The following is a 21,511-nucleotide window of genomic DNA, read 5'->3' on the forward strand; positions in this document are numbered from 1 at the left end:
CGAGAATCCAGTCAATGTCTTGGTTCTGGGATGACTTCTCCGAGGGGTATGTTCATCCTCTGCAGAGTGTCGCGGAACATGATATTGACCGTGCTTCTGTGTCGATGAGGATGCGGCCGACTTCGAGATCCTGAATCACCAAGTCGATGACCAGAGGATCGTAGTGGGGTTTATCGAGTCCGGTCGTATCCTGTTCCTCGAAGGTGATTGCGTGATTGGGAACGTCGTCCTCTGGACACCATCCGGGCTTGTCTCGGCCTTCCGTCCGTAGGCTTTGATTGACGAAACGGAGTCCTGGTAAAAATGCGATCCTCCGGTGACCATGTTGATCCTTTGGCGGGTGTTGTTGTTTCCTTCGCCGTCTTGTCTCCGTTCGCGTTTTCGCCTGATTGATTCCAGGAGCGTTATTCTCGGGAGGATGGCTCCGTCGGTCTTTGGCGGACGGTCAGAATCTAGGATCAGGTCTTTCATGCTCTTGACCGTTGCTAGTTTTGCCGTCAAGCAGCTTCATAATGAGTCTAGCGCCGAGGACTTTGCAGTTGGCGGTGGAGTGACCTCTCGTTTGATGGAACTCTCAGCTGGAATTGTCCTTGTACGAGTTCCGCGTCCAAGTGTTTCCGGTGGTCCTTACTTGTTCGGAATTGACGGCGTAGTTATGCTCGCCTTGGACGTCTTCCCCTTCGTGAATGGACGTACTTGTCGTTACGAGAGGTTTTCTTCTTGCCGGATGCTTTCGGCGGTCCATGCTTTTGCGCTAGGATTTTCATCTCTTCTTCCATGATGATGAAATCCGTTGCCTTGTGGAGAGTGTCCTGGATGGTGCGTGGCCTTTCCAGAGAAATCCACTTTCGGAATTTCGATTTGTACCAGAGTTCTTCCTCAGGGCGTCGATGGCGACTCTGTCGCTTGAGGCCTGTGACCCTGGACATCACGAGTTTGAACCTCCTTATGTAGTCGCGGAGCGGTTCGTCTTCCTTTTGAATTAGACTCCAAAGGTCTACGTCGGAAGTTTCCCTGTCCATGAACATGGAGAATTGCTTCAGAAAAGCCGAAGCAAGCTGGCGGAAACTTCCGATGGAGTTTCTTTTCAAGTGTGAGAACCACTCGAGCGCAGCACCTCTGAGGTTCTCGACGAATAGGAGACAGCAGCCGACGTCCTTTTCCCGCTCCGGAAGTTTAGACCTTGCCATCGCAATCTGGAAAGACTGCAGATGTGCCTTTGGATCCGTGGTTCCATCGTAGGTGGGAAGCTTTATTTTCCCAGGATCTGAGACTCGTGCGTCCGTGATTCGAGAGGTGAACGGAGTTTTTCTCAATTCCTCGAGGAGCAGGTCGATCTCGGGGGCAGTGCTGGTCGCGTGGTGAATCTGCGATTTTACCGCTTTCACCTCGGCTGCAGTTTTGGCGATGTACTCGCGCAAATCGTGGATTTCGTTGGCGCCGTTCGCGCTCCTTTGTCTACGTTGGCTGCGATAGGACCGAGTCTGGTCCTCAGCCAACCTTTCTTGCTCTGACCAGTAGAGGTCTTCTTCCTCTTCTGTCATGGGTTTTTCGAAGGCTGCCGCCAGTCGAGCTGACTGACTTCGAGTCCTTCTGTGGTGGAGGTCGGCGTCTTCGTCGGACGGGTCCGATTGATCGCTGATATCCAAATTGATTCTTTCGACGTCGTCTCCTTCGTTGTCCCTTGCGGGAGGTGGAAGGTTGCCCGTCGTTTTCTTCTGCCCCGTCGGAGTGGTATCGTCAGGGACGAGTTCCGGAGATTTTCTCGGGGCATCTTTTTCTTGGTCTCCGGAAGTTCCGAAGTCGAGCCTCCTGACACGCCTCACCTTGGTGGATCCACGCGGGAGTTTGCTTTTCGCTGTTAAGGTATTGACCTGTTTAGCGAGTGAAGCCATTAGTTTCTCTTGTTCTTCCGACCGTTTCTGGGCGGTGGCGAACAGTTCTTTCACCTGGTCCAGCATCGCGGTGTTTGCCTCGGCAGTGACCGTCGATACGTTTCCGTCAGGAGTCTTCTGAGCGTTGACATCGACGGCTGGTCCGTCGTGTGTTTGCTTGTCTTTTCCACGTTAACAGTCATGCTTAACTGGGCGTGCGTAGTTGCGAGAAAGATAAATCCGTGTATCCCCCTCCTTCTAGCGCCAAACTGTGGGAACCGAAATTCGCACTGTCGATTTTAGTTAAGTTAAAACGTAGGAAAACTAAGTTGACCTAGTTTTCCCCGAGGATCCCGGCTATCTGCTGGGCCACGCACGACAAAGTTAATACGAGTCTAGTTTGGGAATAAATGCGTAAAATAAAGAGAGCAAAAAGAAAGAATCTTATTTCCGAATCTGCGGAGAGCGTTGGACAACAGGTCGAGATCTCGGCCGCAAGAGCTGTCGATCGTCGCTAGTCTCAAAACCTAGATCTAACCTAGTTGAGTCGCAGCTCGCTAAAAAAGGAAATAAGCGCCTAAGTTCTAAGTTGCTCTGGAGTGGTTTCTTTCTTCTGATTTCGGATCCCCCTTCCTCTGCTCCTAGCTTTGCTTACATACTCCCATATGACGGTCTATCCTTGATGGGCTGAGTCCGCCACGGGCTGGACTTTTTCCATTTTCGTCGGCTTTCGCGTTTATCGGGAAAGTTGACATTTATCTTTTCGGAAAGTTGACATTTATCTTTTCGGAAGTTTAACATTATCTTGTCATGCGAAGATAATTGTAAACCGTCGTATCTATCCTTTTAGAAAATCGTAAACGGGTTGTTCGATCGGGTTTGGTCCCTTTCGGGCCGTCTTCCGGTCTTCCGCTGTTTTCTACGATTTTCTTTGAAAGAATGCTCCTACTTGGATGTCGAGTCTTTCGGAAGATCTTCGATCCATTGCTGAGGCACATGGTGTTTTAAGATAACCATCACCGTTTTATACGAAGTCTTCCTGTCCGTTGACGTCTTACGGGTTCTTTGGAATCTTGGAGCAGGAAAAGGAGTTTTGTTTGCGGGATCTCGGAAAGTCGCAAAACACGGATTTCTGGCGACCCGGAGGCCTAGAACTTACGCACGAAGACTAGCCGTCCGATGACCCGAGCCAGCACGGGGCTAGCCGCCCGGTGACCACGGCCAGCACGGGCGCTAGCCGCCGGCGGCCACGGCCAGTACGGGGCTAGCCGCCCGGCGGCCACGGCCAGCACGGGCGCTAGCCGCCGGCGGCCACGGCCAGCACGGGGCTAGCCGCCCGGCGGCCACGGCCAGCACGGGCGCTAGACGCCGGCGGCCACGGCCAGCACTGGGCTAGCCGCCCGGCGGCCACGGCCAGCACGGGCGCTAGCCGCCGGCGGCCATGGCCAGCACGGGGCTAGCCGCCCGGCGGCCTCGGCCAGCACGGGGCTAGCCGCCCGGCGGCCACGGCCAGCACGGGCGCTAGCCGCCGGCGGCCACGGCCAGCACGGGACTAGCCGCCCGGCGGCCACGGCCAGCACGGGACTAGCCGCCCGGCGGCCACGGCCACGTCCGGGTTGATTTCGTAGGTTTTTCCTTGTGTAGAAAATGTTTCTAGCAGTTGATTTCGAGATGATTAATCTCGAACTTAATATTTTCCCGAGGTTTCTCGATTAACAATTAGTCTCTCGAGGTTGCTCTAACATTTTTCATGTTTTTCCGAGACTTTCGGACATCGATTTCGTCTTGACCGATTTTGACCCCAACAATTAGGCTAGTTCTAGGATGTTTTAGGTATAGATCATATTTGTTCCTTGCTAGTAGAGTAATCTTAATGCATCATTTGAGTAGGCCACTCCATCCCTATGAACCCAAGCTACTTGTATATATTGCATTAGTATTTGAAATTGTTGTTAAGGATGCTAAGATAGCTAATATACTTGTTAGTAATGATTGCTTGCATGTTATTCAACCAAAGACATTTGATGTTTGAGATATGTTAGCAAATGAGCATTCATCTAGACATAGAGCTTGCTTAAAATTGTGTCTAGGCTTAAGGTTAATAGTTTGATTGATTCATTTGTCGTCCTTGGTTCGAAACTTGATCACCCAAGGTCTAAATCCCTATACCCATGAGTTCTCCTTTCCAATAGCTTAAAAGTATCATTTCTGTTACTTGCATTCTAGTTTTAGTTTAAAAACCATCCAATTCGCTGATTGCACTTAGATTAGGCAAATACTTGCATTCTCTCTGCATTTGAATCCCTCAGAACTGGTTTGACAACTTACTTCCACTATACTATCATTTGACTTAGAAGACTCAAAACTCCTAACATCAGTAAACCTAGGTCTTGCCCTAAACCCAGCCTTGCTGGTACTTAACATCTCACAGGCATAGTATCAACACCTAATACGAGATCCCAAAACTTGTCTCTTCACTTAAGTCTATCCGTTTCACGAACCTTCGCGTAAATCAGTAAACCGCGAAAAATCTCGCTTTGTACAATCAATGGATACGGTGATCATCGGAGAGGCAGGAATGAGACGACAACTCACAACCTGTCCCTCTAACTTCGATAAACGGAAGTTCTCTCGATTTATAAAAACCACAATTTTATAGATTTGAGCAAAATATTTTTTACAGGCCAAACTTGGCCAAAATAAACAGCCTCCGAGGCTACTCTTGCGGCCGACAAAGATCCAATACGAAATACCATCGACAGCGACATGCTCGAAATAACTAAACAATAAAGTCTCACTGGAAAACAGGTCATAAGAATCTTAACTCCAAGACGAACTACGAATGGCATGATCCCTTTTGAAAAATGGTACGTAGGTAGCTTTCATCAAGTGCAGCCCCAATCTTATAAGATTCCACTCTTCTTAGAATGAACGTACAACTTTCAACAGACATTTTCAACCGTTAATTCCGCCTAACTTGACTAACTTGTCTTATCGCACGCTAGAACCTCACATCTACGATCCACGGTTCTAACGGGCTGGGGGGCTAACTGTTGGGGTCAAAAACGGTCACAGCGAAATTAACGTTCGAAAATATTCCTCGAAAAAAATAATTCCCGTAAAAATTACTTAAACTAATTTTTACGATAAAATTCTTGAATAGATTTGTCCGCAGCGTCGAAACAAGCTCCAATGGTTCATATTGACGACGAAGTTAAAATCAAATCATTCGTAAAAATTGTCGACGGTGTCTTTGCGAAAGGTATCCAAATCTCTACGAAGAACTTTTCGACAAGATCATGTTCTTGTCGTAAAACTGAAGTTTGAATACTCGGACAACGGGTTCTCGAAACAAAGACTTCAATCCGCGGAACAAGCTCGCTCAATACGAAGCTCGCTAAATACCGAGAGCACGCTCAATACAAGCTCACTCGCTACAAGCTCGCTCAATACAAGCTCACTCGCTACAAGCTCACTCGCTACAAGCTCACTCGCTATAGGGAGTGAGCTACAGAAAAGCAGGGTCGCTATAGGGAGTGAGCTATTGAAAAGCTGGGTCGCTATAGGGAGTGAGCTACAGGAAAAGCTCGGTAGCTATAGGGAGTGAGCTACGGAAAAGTTGGGTCGCTATAGGGAGTGAGCTACGGAAAAGCTGGGTCGCTATAGGGAGTGAGCTACGGAAAAGCTGGGTCGCTATAGGGAGTGAGCTACAGGAAAAGCTCGGTCGCTATAGCGACCGAGCTCAGACACAAGCTATAGCGACCGAGCTCACCAGACCCGTCTCGGCGAGGGCTTCGATTTGATATCTTGATCGTTTGTGGGTCCTCACGGTTTGAGAGAACGGTCTCTTTGAAGTTCCAAGGCAGATTCCTTATAATCTTGTTTTAAGACAATGATTCTTTAAAACAACGATTTCTTAATCAACGATTTAAGAAATCAAAGATTTCTTAAAACAATGATTTCTTAATCAACGACTTAAGAAATCAACGATTTCTTAATCAACAACTTAAGAAATCAACGATTTAAGAAAGTAACGATTTCATAAAATCAAACGGAACTTTGTTATCAAAGGACCAAACCTCCGCAAACAAGCATCCTAAGAGAATCGTAGCTTTGCGATAGGTTCAAATGCTTGGATAACGGACCTCAGTCCGCGGCATAAACCCGATCCCGATGGCTATCGGGTCACGAACGAGAGCTCGGTTTCTATAGCGAACGGATCACGAGACCACGCTCGGTCGCTATAGCGACCGAGCTACGATTACAGCTCGGTCGCTATAGCGACCGAGCCACGAGCTGCGGACAAAGTTTTGTCGCTATAGCGATCGGGCATTTGTATATCGATCATTCTCCCAAACGTCCGAAGTCTTCCGAAACGACGATACGACGTAAAACTATGCATTCTCGACTATCCGTATAGCTGTTCTCCGCAACTCGCGACTATCCGTTTCTTGATCTCTCGATCAAATGGAATCGTCCGTTTGGTTTACGATAAAACCGCGGAAACTTAACCTTATCGGAAAAATCGTAAAAACGTCTCGAATCGAAAAGACGGTCCAAAGGGTTCTAGAACTTGATTCGAGGCCCACTTACGATTTCTTAAAAACCCATAAACCTTATGACGGTTTATGCTTGGAGGATAAGCATCAGTTTCCGCGGAAAAAATGGAAACTTTCCGCAGATAATCATGAAGATCGGAAAAATGGAATATTCCCATTTTTTCGACTATGACGGCTTAAGGGCAAAAGGGGGAAGCGTAAACCGACCTTGGAGGGAGTATATAAGGAGTTCAAGGTGAGAGGCATAGTGGGATCACTTTTCCAAAGAAACTTAGCACTTAGAGCAATTTAGGCAATTTTCCATTTTTCTTTTTTCGAGCTGCGACTCAATTAGGTTTAGCCACCTTCGAGAACTAGGATCTCGCTGACACCTCTCATAGCCGAAGCATGTTACTTTGTTGTTGTCACGCTCATACGCAGATTCAGAATAAAATCCTTCTTGCTCTCTTTTTACGATTTTTATTTTTATTTTCTGTTATTGTCGTGTTCTGATTGCTTGACGTGTGGTTTCTCAGAAATTTGGGACCTTCTGGGAAATTAGGGTTTTCCTAGTTTCCTTATTTATACGAAATATTGACGGTGCGAATTTCGGTTCCCACACTTTGTACATGGAGGGGGGTCAGAGCTTCGGTACTGTTGAGGGTATTGTGAGAGGCCATTATGGGGTGTGTGAGAGCAAACCCATGGTTATCACATATGGTTTGCCCGACTGGATGGTTGTCCCGAGTGGCCATACTCCACCTCTTACCATAGGGAGTACTAACGAGTTCGTCGAGCTAATGACGTCAAGGCCTTGGATGGTGGAGTTCACGTTGTTGGTCACAATGGGGGCAAAGAGTGTGGCACGGTATCATTTCAACCGCTGCTCACCGTTTTACATCGGTTCATCATCTTTCGTTGTTGATAACACTCAGGATGCATGCGCAAAAGCAGCTTACGAAAGTAAGTATATCTAATAGAGTCCATTCCATTTTGTATAGTTTGTAAGAAAATATCAGTTGGCTAACACTGCGGGTATAGGAAAATAAATGTCTCAAAGTTGGTTTTTGGCAAAAGGATGATAGCGAGTGAGGAAGTCATGAACGAAATATTTGGTGAGCAAGAAATGGCTGTGTTTTACTGAGTAGCAATGGAGATGGAGTATGCTGACAAGGAGAAGAATCTCCAGCAGAGTTGCTGTGCGTATGGATTCAACTAGGGGAGGCATTCAGAGTAAGTTTCTAAATCCAAGTTATTCTTGTAGCCGGCTATTTGCCATTTAGTTAGCTATTTACAATATTCTTTATTTTGCTAAATATTCTTAACAACCTTATAGGTATCTGCATAAGATATAGATCCCTAAATATTCTAGAATACTGATAACTTGTGAGCTCGCCGGATAAATTAAGAATAAGTTTCTCAATCCAAGTTATTATTGTAGCCGGTTAATGACGATATATTAGCTGTTTATCATATGTTTTATTTCGCTAAAAATTGTTAACATACTAATTGGTATCAGCGTGAGATATAGGTATGATATATCTATGGAATCTAGATTTCAAATAACTCAGATTGTAAAACTCAAATAATAAGAATAACTCTCTTATTAATCTTAAGAAAAATAACTCAAAACCTTAAGCTCTCTCAAACGTAATCTCTCAATCTCTAAACTCATAAGTTATTCAACAACTTTGCATCTCCTTATATAGAGATTTATATTTCCTAATCCTAATAGGCAATACATCTAGATAACTCCTAAACATATTCCTAATTTCCATAACTCGGTAGGATTAGGTCTTTAACTTATTTCTCAAGTTTCCTTTTCTTTCAAGCTTAATCCAACATTCTCCTCCTTAAGCTTGAAATCTATTTTCGATAAATCTTCAATATCAACGAGACCTCTCATCTCTTTGAACTTTAGTCTCCCAAATGCTTTCGTCAAAGTGTCGATTCTCTGTTCACTTTCGGGTATACACTGTGCCTCGATCAAATCATACTCAACACACTCTTGTTTGCTCGAACACTGCAACATTGAACTCTCATCAACATAAAAGATATTTCCTGCCACGTTCTTGCCATCAACCAGGTCAACTCTATGACCACCATCACTTTCTCCAACAATTGGTATCTCCAAAGTTGCATTTATCTTTATTGTAATTCCACGAGATTCTCTGGATCTTTGCATATCTCGACTTAACACCGTACGTGTCTCAAACTTTGTTATAATCTCGAAAATCTTCACAAACTCCTTACATGTATCACCACCTATGACATATGACAAAAGTTGATTTCTTTGGAGAAGTGAAAAAGTCTCACGACACTTCAGTGGAACCTTTGATAATAAGCACTCTCCACCTATTGTTTCTTTTCTCAACCCATAAGAACACGTATCATTTAAAGACGTGTCAAAAGCTTTGTCACCAAAAACAAGATTTATGGTGTTGGCAACTTCTTCACCATACACGTCTTTTGTTTGTTCAAGTTGCACATCTTCTACCACATGAAAACCAACTTCATTAACGTTGTCTTGAACCTGACCATCGTTGACTACATATTCAATCTGATCATCGTCGTCATAAACATCGTATATTAGAGGTCCATAGGTCTTATTGTAGAGATCTAGAGCTTGAGAATAGTTCTCACCATACACGGAAAAAATACTCCAATCCATGTCTTCACCGTCATGCATCCATGATTCACCACGAGCGGCCATATAAATGAAACACAATATAATCGATAACGAGGAACGTGGTTTGACCAAGAAAATCAAACCTGCTGGCTTGAAAGATGTAAGACGCCGAACAAGATCATCTTTATGTGTTTCAACTTCTTTCAATTTTTCCTCTGCAATCTGGTGATACCTGTTAGCTTCTGCCTTTAGGGCTTCATCTGCTCGCAAGTCATCAACAACCATGAGAAGATTCTCGTTTTGATACAATGACGGTTCCTTACACGCTTCTATCCAAGACTCCTCGTTTCTTACCATCACAAAACGTTCACACTCTGTTTCAGTGATAAGAAAATAATCATTCATATACGTTGGCCTCACACTTACTTTCTTTGCTCTTTTTAACTGAGGCTGTGACCATTCTTGTTCTTCATTACCATTGTCATTACTCTCAACAAGCTCATCATTATCATTCTCTTCTTCATCTCTGACTAATTCCTCTTGATTCATCATGTTCTCACTCATAACTCGAGTATATTGAGAACTTTCTCCTGCTGCCCGAAAATCTTCAACTCCCCTTAAGCCATCACTGCCGAACTCTCTCAAGTCTTTAACAAAAAACGTTCCGGAATCCCTAGAACTTTCTTTTCCCTCAGAATCTCTCCTTGCATAACCAGTGTAACCAAAAAACGTTCCGGAATCCTTAGAACTTTCTTTTCCCTCAGAATCTCTCCTTGCATAATCAGTGTAACCAAGAATTCTAATCACCTCAACGTTCGATCTTGTTGCAATCTTATTAATTAAATAGGTAGCATATATCTTAGACTCTCCACATAGATAGCTAGGTACACTCATGTCTATTAAGATACTCTTAGTCATCTCCTCTATCATTATATTACGCCTTTGGACTAATCCTTTACGTAGAAGAGAACAAACTGCAATTGGCAAGTGTCTCTTGATACCATGTTTATGGCAGTAGGCTTGGAGCGTATGAGACACTAACTCTCCACCTCTATAACTTTGGAACGTTTTGATCGTAGCTCTCGTTTCTTGTCCAACAAGTATCTCAAATTTCTTGAATTTATCCAATGCATCCCTCTTCTTCTTCCTACAAAGATCTCTATGAATAAGCTGGAGAGTTTGGGTGGATTTGCACGGGGTTGCTTGTGGGAAGTATTGCTTCGTCTTTTTATTAAGTAGACATGAACATTTGAGCATTTCAACCTCTAAAGTCACCTTGTACGAGCGATCGCTGAACCAGTTTGATTTCACAACTAATTGTCCTAAACGTTTGTAGATCATCAGTAGATTAGCTTTAGTTTGTATTTCACACCCAGCTTCTGTGTCTTTTCCAAGACTCACGATGTTGTTCTTCAACATAGGTATGTAGTACATATTGTTCCAGATCTTCTTCCTCCCATCTTTGGACGCAAGCCGTATTAAACCCTTTCGTGAATCATCTCTAAATCGCACCTTTCCCGTGATTGTTTTAACAATATCAAGAAGGAATTCACGTTTTCCTCTCATGTTAATACTCGCACCAGTTCCAAAACGGTTTGGCTTCACCTTTCCAACGTTTAGATACACCACCTTGTGCGTCTTCCACTCATCGGCTTCTTGAGTTTCTTCATCCTCTTTCTCAATGGCTTTTTGGAGTTTAAGCAATATATAATGACAATCTGATGCATAATGTCTGATCTTATCACATTGATAACACTGACAGTGAGAAGTGTCTCTTTCTTTATCACGTCCTTGCTTGTTTGAGCCGTACTGATAGGTACATGATCGTCTACGGTCTCTTCCTCTGCTGGTAGAGAGACCTTCTCGTCCTCTTCCTCTGCTATAATTCTCTTTAGTGTCTCTTTCTTTATCATGTCCTTGCTTGTTTGAGCCGTACTGATAGGTACATGATCGTCTACGGTCTCTTCCTCTCCAGGTAGAGAGACCTTCTCGTGATCTTCCACTGCTATAATTCTCTCGATGGGTTTGTTGCGTGTCTGTGTTAGCGTACTCTATTTTTCCATGTTCATCTTGTTGTTCGTTCTCCGCTTCACCGTTTCCTTTTTTATAAGCTTTTAGCCTTCCACCAAAGTCTTCAAATCTTGCATCAAGGACGACATGTATGTATCTTTTCTTGGATAAACTTTTCAAAAACTTCCTCACAGATTTTGATTCTTCAATAGTTTCTCGAAGAGAAGCTGCTTTGGATGTATATTCTGAAAATCTTACAACAAATTTGTCGACTGTGTCTTCATCCTTCATCTCGGTTTTGTCAAATTTGGCTATTAGGGTTTGTAGCCTAGCCTCCCTTACTTGTTCAGCTCCAACATGTCTTGTTTTACTAGTGTTCCAAAACGCTTTTCTGGTGTCAGTTTGTAAGATTAGCACCTCTGGTATAGATTGGAACAACAAAGCAAACCCCATGTTCTTATCTTTTGTTTTAGTTCCGGACTCAGTGGCTTCCCACGCCTTGTTCATGAACTCAAAAATCTTCATGCGCATGTCCAACACGGTATAATTAGAGGAGTTTGACATCAAACCCTTTTTAGCAGAAAATCTAAGCTCCTTGGATTTTGTCTCAAATCCTTCTTCCTTCTCGTTATCATCCATGGTTATCTTCTTCTCCAAAAAAACTTTTTAGTGATCTTCAAATTTATTCTCACGGTCTCACCAATAGTAATGATTTTTGTGGCTCTGATACCAAATATGGAATCTAGATTTCAAATAACTCAGATTGTAAAACTCAAATAATAAGAATAACTCTCTTATTAATCTTAAGGAAAATAACTCAAAACCTTAAGCTCTCTCAAACATAATCTCTCAATCTCTAAACTCATAAGTTATGCAACAACTTTGCATCTCCTTATATAGAGATTTATATTTCCTAATCCTAATAGGCAATACATCTAGATAACTCCTAAACATATTCCTAATTTCCATAACTCGGTAGGATTAGGTCTTTAACTTATTTCTCAAGTTTCCTTTTCTTTCAAGCTTAATCCAACAATATCTAGACAATAAAACTAGGATACTGTTAATTTGTGAGGTTGACTGATAAATAAGTTCATATCTATTGTTGGTTTGCTTAGCAATATATAAATGGTGTTAACATTTCTTGTTAAATTTATACTGCTAAATATGTTGTGTTAGACATATGGTTAATATATAGCCTGAAACACTGATATGAAAAGTGTAGAAAATATTATTACCAGGTTATAGAGTGCTTCTTTAATCATAGCTACAGAATTTTCCTCTTCTGTTCAGGGGAGAAGGCTCGGTTGATAAAGGAAAGGGCATATGTCAGGACTCTGTGGGTCAGAACAAAGGACCAGCTGTGCTTTAGGAAGTTGGGATTGATTTCCTGAGTTACCCTGAGATTTGCATCCGTGAACGTGCAGCTGCATTGGAGGCAAGTGAAAATGCCTTTTAGGAGGGTGTTCTGCATGAGCAAGCAATGTCAACTGGTGGCTCAACTGACAGCGAGGAGGATGATATACTATGGATTTTACCCGTTTTTAATCATGGTATACTAGTGTTTTATTATATATTTTCTAGTCTGTTAGGTATGTTTTCAGGTTCAGGAGCATTTTGTGAGAAAGTGATGTTTTTGGAGCATTTTGGAGTACAAGAGATGATACACCCGAGTTGACCATTCAAGACTAAGTCGGAAGTCAACATTGCGATCATAATCGATCGATACTCATCTTGAGTTGCCGATCGATGTAGCTGAGAAGATCCGCGTACTAGAAGATTATAATTGATCGATACACATATAGTGTTGTCGATCGATATCGAGGATGAAATGGTTTAGCCGACTACTTCACCAAGACTTCACCAAATTACGAGATTGCCCCTGACGAGTTTTTAACCTAATGGAAATGCTTAAATACCCCTGCAAAGTGTTTTTGACGGCAACCTTCGAAAGAAGCAAGCTTTTAACAACCCTCAAAGCAGAGAGTGTGAGAGAGAGACTAGAGTTTTATTTGTTTGAGAGAGATTGGAGAGATTTCTCATCTCCTTTTGTATTTCTACTTTATTCTATCTATGCAATTCTTTCATCTATCTATTGTTATGAATTGCTTAGTTATGTCTGAGTAGTCTACTTGTTAGATCTAGGGTTTAAATAGGTTTGTGGGATTAGCCCCAAACTATAATTGCTAAGTTGTGATACTCATCAAATGGATTGTACCCTATGCTTGTTTTAGATTAGCTAACTAGAACATAGATCACTAGGATCTTAGATTATCTTGAATTATCCATTTGAGTGATGCCTGTCTCCCGTTGAGAAGAACGACAGTTCCTCCTTGAGACCTTGTGGTCATATTCGGCTCGCGCCTAGGCAGATCTAGAAGCCGTCGATCGATATCCCGACAGGTGAATCGATCGGTGCAGCGAAAGGTGTATCACTCGATATCTCAAAAGGATATCGACCGACTCTTTTTCTGTGTCATCATGCGAAAGGTGTGGCCAGAGATCTAGATATTTTAACCAGTGATTCATCACATATGTTAAGCGGCTGAGATCTATAGTATCATGCAAGCAACTTGTTAAAGCATTTATAGAGATTATAATCTCCATTCCTGAATAGAAACCCTATGTCTAGCACTCTTTATCACATTTAAACAACCCATCATATTGTTAGTTAGAGCAACTACCTTGCTCATTTTAGGAATTGTTATTTTCATTTGTATCATATAAACCAACCTTGCCTAGGATTGATTAGTATATTTTATTTAATTGGTTCCCTAGCTCCTCGTGATTCGATCCCTAAGTACTACAGCTGTACCTCTTATTTGAGAGAGTAAGATCTACTGGGTAATTTGAGCACTATCAAATTTGGCGCCGTTACCGGGGAGCTTTGATCGCCATTAGATTTAATCTTATTAATCTTAGGTTTTTCTTTTACCCCCCTTCTTATTTAAATTTTTCTTGTCTTTTCAGGTACATGCCCAGCAGTACCAGAAGCAACAGGGGAAATCAACTATTATTCTCAGAGGATCCTGCACACTTGGAACGTTCAATCCGCAAAGACCTACGCTCCGCATCGATCGACAGAAACGCTACACCATCGACTGATACTCACGTTCAACAGTCGACCGACACTCAGACAGGACCGTCGACCGATACCGTTCGCCGATCCACATCGATCGATACTTCTAACCGTATATCGATCGAGACTACTCCGCGAAGCATGGTCGCGATTGTTATTCTCATGCAGGGCGAGAATGGAAACCTGTATGACCAAGATGGTCATCTGCGTAACGTAACAGGTCAGAAGCTAGATGCACAAGGAAACATAATCCCTGAACCTGAAGCTGAGGCTACAGGAGAAGCGCAAACACGATCGTTGGCAGACTATAACCGTCTAGACGAGTACTACACCAACAGATCAGCTATTCGACTTCCAGAGATTCAGAAGCCGAACTTCGAGCTCAAGCCTCAGTACTACTCTCTCGTGTCTTAGATACCTTATTCAGGGCAATCACACGAGCATCCTATGGACCATCTGGAGAGGTTCGAGGATCTTATCGCTACTATTCGTATGGATGGAGTCCCCGAGGACTACCTACTCTGCAAGCTCTTCAAATACTCACTTATTGGAGAAGCTTCGCACTGGCTCAAGCAGCTACCTACAGGATCACTGACATCCTGGGCCGACATCAAAAACGCCTTCCTGCGTAATTTCTTTGATGAGGCACGCGCTGAAGACTTAAGAAGCAAAATCGCTACTTTCGCGCAAAAGCCTAGTGAGACTTTTAAAGACGCATGGATCAGATTCAAGTTCTTCCAGCGAGACTGTCCACACCATGGATTCAATGAAGTGTAGCTGTTAAGCACTTTCTACAGAGGTATCGCCTTACGGTATCAGATGGCTCTTGATACTGCTAGTGAGGGGAACTTCAACACTAGGAATCCAATAGAGGCTGTGAGACTTATTGAGAACCTAGCCAACAGCAGCAGCACCAAGAACACTGACTCTGACAAGAAGAAATCGGTTGCAGCCATCGGGGAAGACCAGATGAATGAAGTCAGAGCCAAGATAGATGCTTTACATGCATTTCTGGGGCAGCCAGTCTGCTCAGCTGAAGAAGGAGAGGCTAGAGAGGATGATACAGAGGAAGATGTGAACTACATTGGAGGTACTGGATTTCAGAGATATGGAAACCAGAGTGGAAACAAAAATTTTTTTGGCAGTGGTCAGAAGAGTAACTACAACCAGAGTTCACAGTATCAGAAACCCTTCACCAACACAAGGAACTACGGCAACTCAGCTTACCAAAACCCACCGCCACCCACCCAGGAGAGTAAGTTTGATGCCATGATTGATAGAGTTCTGGAAGGTCAGCAGAAGCTTACAGTAGACTTCAATGGGAAGATTGATTCTGTCTTTAACAATCTGACCACGAGGATAGACACCATCTGCACTGATAACATGACTTTTCAGGTCCCTATCAAATGAAGTAGTATGTGAGATGTCAAACCAATCCTATGTGATTTCAATGCACTGAGAATACAAATATATGCTTAATCTAAGTGCAAACAGGTTTTGAATGATGATGTGAACTAGAACTATACTAAAATGCAATAAAGGAACAAGCTTTCAATCAATCTAGGACAATAGGACTCATGGGGCTAGGCATTTGATTTCAAGTGATTAAGATCCAATCTAAGGGTGGCAAACTTTCAATCAAAAGACTTCCTTAAGTCTAGAACACTGAAATAAGCAAGCTCTATGGTCAAGAAGAATGCTCATTTGCTTTAATCAACTAGACATCAAAGGTCTTTGAGCCTAAAAGATCTAAGCAATCATTAAGGATGAGTCTATTAACTATCTAAGCTCCCTTAACACAATGGTCTTTGTGTAAGGCAAGTTTAGAGCAAGCTCTACTTGGTTCAGACATTTCATCAAACACCTTGTGGGTGGAAAATGTCTAGAGCTCTAGATTAAAGAGGCCAACTTAAATCTAGCAGTAAGAGTAGTAGACAAGCAAGGAAACAAGAGATCTAACACTAAACACCCTAGATCTTCACTTAATCACCCTAATCACCCTAGCCCATGAATCCAAAAGGTAAGTACTCACTAATAGACATGAATAACCCAAAACCCATGGATGATTGAAGGTTAATCATGCTTAGTGGTCAAGATTGATCAATAAACACAAGAGATAAAGATGAAGAGAAGCTAAAGTTTTAGTCTTTCACCAAAATAGCAAATGTGTTTAGAGAGAAAACAAGATATGATAACCTTTAGGTCTAAAATGTATTTATACTAGGCTAAAACTCGAACCGGGTTAACCCAACAACCCTGGGCCGACCCAAATAGAAGCTGGATAAAGTCTGTTTTAAACTCCGGCCGCAGCCTCCTCAAACCCGCGAAAGTAGGCCGCGATACGCATGCCAAGGCCGCGCCCTCTTCTTCCTGCGATGACAGCCCGCGAAACGCTCTGGTCGGATTCGTCGAACTCTCGTCGCGACCTGCCTTCACCTACGATGGTTGCCTGCGGTCGTCATGGTTCGTCACAGCCTCCATTTGCCCGCGAAGGTTCCCTGCTACCGCACCATTACTCACCATTTGGACGTTTCATGACTTCTCAAACTCCAAAATCTGATTAGTACTTCTCCAAACCTGAAAACACATAAACACCATGCAATGCAACATAGACAAACCTAAACACTAACTTAAATAATCAAAATGAATGCAAAATAGATGGTTAAAACCATGAAATACACAAGATATCAACTCCCCCACACTAGACCTTTACTTGTCCACAAGTAAACTTTCAAGATCAAGATGGAGAAGAGGTTTGAAAGGGGGAGCACATAAGCAAAAGAAACACTTAGAGCACTCAACTTGACATCCTAAAGAAACATAGCAAATAGCATGAGCAACTCTCTTATTACACTCTAGCTTCTCTAGGCCTATCAAGATACTCCTATGCCTTTACACAAGATGCAATACTCATCAACCAACAAGTCTTCCTACCAGCTCTCACATTGATTCACACACACATACACAAGGTGGATTCTCACAAATGGGCACATGATCTCAATCATTTGGCTAGGTAAACAAATGGTTTAAAGTGAAAGAAGAGAAGGGTTCAAATGCATCATTTTAAAGTAGTTATCACTCAAGAACAAGGAGCTTGATCATTATGCAAAATTTATCTAAGATTAGAAGCAACTCATGCATACATGGATCCATTCTCATCATTCTACCATTTTCCTAAGTGATTACAAGATCTATCCCCAATCACTTCATTCCATAACCCAAATGGCAACTCATTTTCATGTCTACCCCAATGAACAAATTTCTCTTTTTCTTTTCTTTTTACTTAGTCACTAGGGACAAACTTTGCTCAATGCTTAGCTCTTACTTTCCCTTCCCCACTATCTTATTGATTCTTCTTATCATTTTTTTTTCTTTTCTTTTCTTTTTTTTTTTAGGGGGAAGGAGTCAAACAACACAATCAAGAGCTCTTTTTTTTTTTTATTCTAAGGCCCCTAAGGCTTTTCTTATCAATCTACACTCTTTTGCTCATCTTTCTCAACTTTCTCACTACCCAAACCCAAGACACAAGCTTATATAGGACATAAACCCAACCATCATCCTAGAAGCTAGCTCAAATCATGATCCTATGCTAGCAAGAGATGAGAACAAATCCATGTCGCCTCCAATGCTCTCAAGATTTTGCACATGACAAGCTATCAGAAAAGGCCTCACTCATGCAAAACAATGCTGGCTTCAAAGAAAGGTAAGGGTTCAAGGGTGAGGGAGTACCATTTGGGTTAACAAAGAGTGGTACAATGGAAAAAGATAACCCAAATGTGTATGAGAACCATGATCAAGTATGAAAATGCCCATAAGCGAGAGAAATTAAGTTCATTTAAGCCTAAGTTAAGTTTGGAGCTGGTTTTCAGAACAATGCCAATGGCAAGCAAGCATACAAGTTTCAAGAAGAGTTTTCAAGGCTTGAAGCGTGCAAGGTTTTAAAGAGATGCTTAAGCTACTTGATATGCTTAACTAGGGTGTCAAATTCAGTGCAAACAAGTGTTCTTTACAAGGCATTATCAACAGCTGCTCCATATGCAAGTGAATGCAACATATATGATCTAGACTCAATCTTAAGAATGCAAGTGATGCAACTACATGATTCTTTATGCACTTTTCAAAATTTTAATTTTATGGCTTTTTATGCATATATGAATGTACAATGCAATGCATGAGACGCACAATCAACAAAGCAAACATGATCAAATACTTGGTACCTCCCCCACACTTAAATCACACAGTCTCTGTGTGAATAAGAGAGAAGAAGATACCGAAAATATGATAAAAGCAATGGTATGTACAAAGAAGGGTTGGAGTGATACCTCAAGTGGAGAGTGAAGTGTGGTAATGGGTGTCTAAAGCTTGAGCTTTGAGCTGGCCTGAAACTTCTGCCACACTTATTGAAAACATAAAGAAATGAAATAGCAAATTTATATACAAGGATAACCATGGGAATTCCTCCCAAGTGAGCTTGTTTTGAGTCACTAGCTTGACTACCTTTTCTCTTGTACTAGTGAGAAGGAGGATCCTTCCCACCTTCAAGAGTGATGGTGAGGACCTGAGAGAGTATCTCTTGGAGCTTGATGGGATCATTTTGAAGCTGAGGAGTGAAGATGGCTCTTGCACTTGAGAATGGCTAGAACCTTCCCTTGCACTTGATCTTGTACTCAATGGCTCCATCCTTGAGTTTCATTGGGTGGAGAGTGAGGGTGTGAGGAGTCTTCTCAAGAGGTGGAGGCTGAGATTCCTTCACAATCTTCTTCTTGCCATGGGAGGCCTTTGTGGCTTCACTCACATCCTCCTTTTGAGCACTGTCAAAGTGCTCATCACACTTCTCCTTAGGGGACTCTTCACCAAGAACCTCTTTCTCAATACCACTTAGCTCAGCCTTTGTCTTCCCAATGGAGGATGCTCCACAAGTTATTATGCCACAATACTCAGGTTTCAACTTAGGTGATTGAAGAGGGTAGGAGACAGCTTTGTTCACATTTAGGAGTGTAACTTTGTTGTTGGCAAAGTCTATGCAAGCTCCCACTGTTGTGAGGAATGGAGTGCCAAGGATCAATGGGACTATCTTCCCAGTTGCCATTTTCAAAACAGTGAGGTCTATAGGGATGATGCATGCTCCAAGCTTCAAAGGGAAATCCTTGATGATACCAATTGGGGTTGTAGAAGAGGAATCCCCAAATTGGAGCTGAGATGTGTCTTGTAGCATGTGCTCAATCCCTAGACTCTTCATCACCTCAAGTGAGATCACATTCACACTTGCACCAGAATCCACTAGAGCATCATCAAAGTTAAGCTTTCCAAGGGAGCAACGCAAAGTGAACATCCCTTGGTGTCCTAGTTTAGGGAGGGACTTGGGTGGGATTGGTGGATCAAGCTTGAGTGTAGAGATGTCCAGGAGCTCTGCTACTTCAGCTTGGTGGTCTAGAATGTCTTTGATGAGCATCATCTGGACATGAGGAGCTTGCATGTTGTGAATCTCTGGAAGCCTTACTCCAATATCACTCAAGTCTTTTCTGAATTTGGAGACCACCTTCTTTTGAGCTTTGGTGAGGAATCTCTCTGGAAAAGGGAGCTTGTCATAAGGGGATAGCTCAACCTCAGTGTCTTCCAGCTTCACCACATTCAGCCTCTGATCAGATCTTCTCTCAACTGGTTTCTCAGCCTTGTGCTCTCTGCTCTGCTCAACCTTTGCTGCAACTATCCTGTCAGCTTCTTGCACTATCTTGGACTCAGCTGTTGCAACAACCACATGCTCAACCTGTTCAATTTCAGGTCCAAACACCAATCTTTCAATCTCATCTACCTCTCTCTCGTAGTTGGCGACCTGAGAAGTGTCACTAGAGAGGAGAACATTGCAATGTTCTCTTGGGTTTGCCTCTGCTTTCCCTGGTAGAGTTCCCATAGGCTGCTTGGAGGATGAAGGCAAAGAAGCAACCTGGCTCTCTAAAACTTTGACGTGAGAGGCAAGTTGCATGTACTTGTTGTTGAGGTCAGAATAAGTTCCATCAATCTTGGCATGAACAGCCTTGAACTCATCTCCAATGTCCTTAGCAAATTTCCCTTGAGTTTCTAGGATTTGTTTGAACATAGATTCTGTGGTTGAACTTGGAACTTGAGCTTGAGAAGAGCTTCCTCTAGCTTGAGTAGGCTGGTTGCTTTGATAACCACCTTGTTGGTTGTTGTAGAGGGGCTTTTGCTGGTAGTTGTTTTGGTATTGAAAGTTGGGCTCTTTCCTATACCAAGTTCCATTGTTGTTAATAAAGCACACCTCTTCATGTCCTTCCAAGCCATCAATCTTCTTGATCGCAGCAACCTGCTTTTGTTGCTGTTCCCCAACTGATTGCATCTGATCCAGCTTAGCTTTGTTGGGAAGAAGTAGGTCCAGCTTCTCTTCCAAAGACTTGAGCTCTTTCTTGGTCTGCTGATCATCACTTCTGTTGACTACTCTATCATGATCCTCACTGTATACTGAGTCACTCTTGGCCATGTTCTCTATCAGCTCCTCTGCATCCACCTCGTTTCTGCCCAAGAAGAATCCATTGCTGGCTGTATCAAGTCTGTTTCTGCACTGTGGTATAGCTCCCCTGTAGAAGGTACTCAACAAGCTTTCTTTGGAGAAGCCATGGTGTGGGCAATGAGCTTGGTAGCCTTTGAATCTCTCCCATGCTTCACTGAAACTTTCTAAGTTCCTGTGCTGAAACCCAGAGATTTCATTCCTGATCTTAGCTGTCCTGAGATGGAAAAGAACTTGTCTAGAAAGGCTTCCTTGCACTCATCCCAAGTAGTGATAGAGTCGCTTGGGAGAGACTTCTCCCACTGTCTTGCCTTGTCTCCCAGAGAGAAAGGAAAGAGCCTGAGCTTCAAAGCATCTTCTGACACTCCATTGGTCTTGGACAAACCACAGTAGCTATCAAACTTGTCCAAGTGGTCAAAAGGATCATCAGTAGCAAGACCATGATACTTGTTGTTCTCAATGGTGTTGAGCAGTCCTGACTTGATCTCAAAGTTGATGTTCTCCACAGCAGGTGCTCTGATTCCCAACATATGACCATGAATATGAGGGCGATCATAGGTTCCAATAGCGCGAGCTTGGCGCTATGGGTGTTGTGGTCGAAGGTTGGCAGCTCCTTGACCATTTCTCTCTTGGGCAGCTTCCAAGGGGATCTCTCTATCTTGATTCGGGTTCTGATGGTGAGCTATATCAAAACCCAATCTGTTGAAATGAGCCTGTTGCTCCTCTTCTCTCCTTCTTCTTGTATTCTCTCTTTCCAAAGCCCGGATGTTTGATACCAGAGGAGTGAGGTTTGTAGTCCCTCTACTTCTCAAGTTCATACACCTGAAATGAAAAAGAAAGAGGAAAAAGCAGAGCCAA

General features: G+C 43.0%; 2 non-coding genes across 2 annotated transcripts; one reads left to right on the forward strand and one right to left on the reverse strand.

Moving 5' to 3' along the window:
• Nucleotides 1-14,786: 14,786 nt before the first annotated feature.
• On the reverse strand, nucleotides 14,787-14,894 carry LOC130512136 (small nucleolar RNA R71). The gene has a single exon (XR_008945697.1). It is a non-coding gene; the product is annotated as a small nucleolar RNA R71 (small nucleolar RNA).
• Nucleotides 14,895-20,756: 5,862 nt separating this feature from the next.
• On the forward strand, nucleotides 20,757-20,863 carry LOC130512081 (small nucleolar RNA R71). The gene has a single exon (XR_008945642.1). It is a non-coding gene; the product is annotated as a small nucleolar RNA R71 (small nucleolar RNA).
• The last annotated feature ends 648 nt before the right edge of the window (nucleotides 20,864-21,511 follow it).

Source organism: Raphanus sativus, chromosome 4 (assembly GCF_000801105.2).
Source record: "Raphanus sativus cultivar WK10039 chromosome 4, ASM80110v3, whole genome shotgun sequence".
In the NCBI taxonomy this organism is placed as follows: domain Eukaryota; kingdom Viridiplantae; phylum Streptophyta; class Magnoliopsida; order Brassicales; family Brassicaceae; genus Raphanus; species Raphanus sativus.